A 3,877-nucleotide genomic window follows, 5' to 3' on the forward strand; every position below is an offset into this window, starting at 1 on the left:
GGGGGGGGGGGGACAGGTAGCCTATTGGTTAGGGGGGAGGGGTAGCCTATTGGTTAGAGGGGGGGGGGGGGGGGGACAGGTAGCCTAGTGGTTAGGGAGGGGGGGGCAGGTAGCCTAGTGGTTAGGGAGGGGGGGGGCAGGTAGCCTAGTGGTTAGGGAGGGGGGGGCAGGTAGCCTAGTGGTTAGGGAGGGGGGGGCAGGTAGCCTAGTGGTTAGGGAGGGGGGGGGGGCAGGTAGCCTAGTGGTTAGGGGGGGGGGGGGCAGGTAGCCTAGTGGTTAGGGGGGGGGGGGGGGGACAGGTAGCCTAGTGGTTAGGGGGGGGGACAGGTAGCCTAGTGGTTAGGGGGGGGGGGGGAGGACAGGTAGCCTAGTGGTTAGAAGGGGGGGGGAAAGGTAGCCTAGTGGTTAGAGGGGGGAGGCAGGTAGCCTAGTGGTTAGAGGGGGGAGGCAGGTACCGTAGTGTTTAGAGGGGGGGGGTAGGGGGGACAGGTAGCCTAGTGGTTAGAGGGGAGGCAGGTAGCCTAGTGGTATAGAGTGTTGGGACGGCAGGTAGCCTAGTGGTTATAGGGGGGAGGCAGGTAGCCTAGCGGTTAGAGGTGGGGAGGCAGGTAGCCTAGCGGTTAGAGGTGGGGAGGCAGGTAGCCTAGCGGTTAGAGGTGGGGAGGCAGGAAGCCTAGTGGTTAGAGGGGGGGGGGGGGGCAGGTAGCCTAGTGGTTAGAGGGGGGTGGGGGGCAGGTAGCCTAGTGGTTAGAGGGGGGAGGCAGGAAGCCTAGTGGTTAGAGGGGGGGGGGGGGCAGGTAGCCTAGTGGTTAGAGGGGGGAGGCAGGTAGCCTAGTGGTTAGAGGGGGGGGGGGGGGGCAGGTAGCCTAGTGGTTAGAGAGGGGAGGCAGGTAGCCTAGTGGTTAGAGGGGGGAGGCAGGTAGCCTAGTGGTTAGAGGGGGGAGGCAGGTAGCCTAGTGGTTAGAGGGGGGAGGCAGGTAGCCTAGTGGTTAGAGGGGGGAGGCAGGTAGCCTAGTGGTTAGAGGGGGAGGTAGCCTAGTGGTTAGAGGGAGGGGGGGGGGGGGGGTAGCCTAGTGGTTAGAGGGGGGAGGCAGGAAGCCTAGTGGTTAGAGGGGGGGGCAGGTAGCCTAGTGGTTAGAGGGGGGGGCAGGTAGCCTAGTGGTTAGAGGGGGGAGGCAGGTAGCCTAGTGGTTAGAGGGGGGAGGCAGGTAGCCTAGTGGTTAGAGGGGGAGGTAGCCTAGTGGTTAGAGGGGGGGAGGCACCTTCATTTCTACAGTAAAATGACATTTTAGTCAATTAGCAGACACTTTTCCTGAGTAAAATACAACTGCATCTCAGTTCTAGTAAACAAATTGGTTGGTTGAAAGCAGGTCCTTGGGTGCAGTCGCTCTTCTTGGGACCATAGTAGGACGGGCGCTCCATGACAGCTCCTGAGGTCTCTGACCTGTGCGGATAGACGAGGGTCCAAGTGGAGCCCAGGTCAGAGACGAGGGGCCAGGTGGAGCACAGGTCAGAGACGAGGGGCCAGGTGGAGCCCAGGTCAGAGACGAGGGGCCAGGTGGAGCCCAGGCCAGAGACGAGGGGCCAGGTGGAGCCCAGGCCAGAGACGAGGGGCCAGGTGGAGCCCAGGCCAGAGACGAGGGGCCAGGTGGAGCCCAGGTCAGAGACGAGGGGCCAGGTGGAGCCCAGGTCAGAGACGAGGGGCCAGGTGGAGCCCAGGTCAGAGACGAGGGGCCAGGTGGAGCCCAGGTCAGAGACGAGGGGCCAGGTGGAGCCCAGGTCAGAGACGGGGGGCCAGGTGGAGCCCAGGTCAGAGACGAGGGGCCAGGTGGAGCCCAGGTCAGAGACGAGGGGCCAAGTGGGGCCCAGGTCAGAGACGAGGGGCCAAGTGGGGCCCAGGTCAGAGACGAGGGGCCAGGTGGAGCCCAGGTCAGAGACGAGGGGCCAGGTGGAGCCCAGGTCAGAGACGAGGGGCCAGGTGGAGCCCAGGGGATAGACGAGGGGCCAAGTGGAGCCCAGGTCAGAGACGAGGGGCCAGGTGGAGCCCAGGTCAGAGACGAGGGGCCAGGTGGAGCCCAGGTCAGAGACGAGGGGCCAGGTGGAGCCCAGGGGCCAAGTGGAGCCCAGGCCAGAGACGAGGGGCCAAGTGAAGCCCAGGTCAGAGACGAGGGGCCAGGTGGAGCCCAGGTCAGAGACGAGGGGCCAAGGTCAGAGACGAGGGGCCAAGTGGAGCCCAGGTCAGAGACGAGGGGCCAGGAGGGGCCCAGGGCTCCAATACCTAGTGGATCATCCCTTTTGTTTTCTCCCTCAACACCACGGTTACCAGTCTGTTTGGCTAACATACCACTCCTTGTACTGAGGAAAACCCATCTCACTTACCTTTAAACACACCTTACCTCAGTCTTTAAGAACTCCTCCCCCCTCAGAGGGAAAAGATTTTCAATTACAGCAGGAGAACAACATCTTCTATTTTTATTATTTGATTTCAAAACTGTTTGTTTTATTCAATGCAGCTGAGTTCCACAGAATGATAAATACCATTGTAATGTTTTCCATCTACATCTGGTAAATGGTTAATGACTTTATGGGGAAGAAAAGAGAAACCTCAAACAGTTGGCTTGAATAAAACACAAGAAGGAGAAGACCTACAAAAAGGAGACAGAAAAACAACACGCTATAAAAGAATCAAGACAAATAGATTTAAAAGGAAATCTGGAGAAAACAGACAGTAAAACCAGGACAGCGTGTAAAATGAGGGATCCATTGATGAGATATTCTGTCCAGAATATCATCTTCAGAAGTTAAACAGACTTCAGAGTGACGTGGAGACTTTAGGGGGGGGGCAGAAGTTAAACAGACTTCAGAGAGACGTGGAGACTTTAGGGGGGGGGGGGGGGGGGCAGAAGTTAAACAGACTTCAGAGAGACGTGGAGACTTTAGGGGGGGGGGGGGGGGGCAGAAGTTAAACAGACTTCAGAGAGACGTGGAGACTTTAGGGGGGGGGGCAGAAGTTAAACAGACTTCAGAGAGACGTGGAGACTTTAGGGGGGGGGGGGGGGGGTCAGAAGTTAAACAGACTTCAGAGAGACGTGGAGACTTTAGGGGGGGGGGGGGGCAGAAGTTAAACAGACTTCAGAGAGACGTGGAGACTTTAGGGGGGGGGACCCAGAATAATATCTTCCAACGTTAGTGTGTTGTTAAAATAGTGAAGCGTGTCATTCATTTCCCCACCTATGGGGGAGGGGGGGTAATAGTCAACTTGGCTTGAGAAGAAGCCATTCAAAAGGGCCGCTGTGGAGAGAGTAACCAACTCCACCGTCACAGCCACTTGGGAAAGTCACTTCCTTTCTGTTCCCTGTCCTAATGCAGTCAAATTAAAGACCTGGGTATAAACACACAGCCCCTCTTCTTAGAATCAAATCAATAGAAGACCTGGGTATAAACACACAGCCCCTCTTCTTAGAATCAAATCAATAGAAGACCTGGGTATAAACACACAGCCCCTCTTCTTAGAATCAAATCAATAGAAGACCTGGGTATAAACACACAGCCACTTGGGAAAGTCACTTCCTTTCTGTTCCCTGTCCTAATGCAGTCAAATTAAAGACCTGGGTATAAACACACAGCCACTTGGGAAAGTCACTTCCTTTCTGTTCCCTGTCCTGATGCAGTCAAATTAAAGACCTGGGTATAAACACACAGCCCCTCTTCTTAGAATCAAATCAATAGAAGACCTGGGTATAAACACACAGCCCCTCTTCTTAGAATCAAATCAATAGAAGACCTGGGTATAAACACACAGCCCCTCTTCTTAGAATCAAATCAATAGAAGACCTGGGTATAAACACACAGCCCCTCTTCTTAGAATCAAATCAAT

Source organism: Oncorhynchus clarkii, chromosome 23 (genome assembly GCF_045791955.1).
Source record: "Oncorhynchus clarkii lewisi isolate Uvic-CL-2024 chromosome 23, UVic_Ocla_1.0, whole genome shotgun sequence".
Lineage (NCBI taxonomy): Eukaryota > Metazoa > Chordata > Actinopteri > Salmoniformes > Salmonidae > Oncorhynchus > Oncorhynchus clarkii.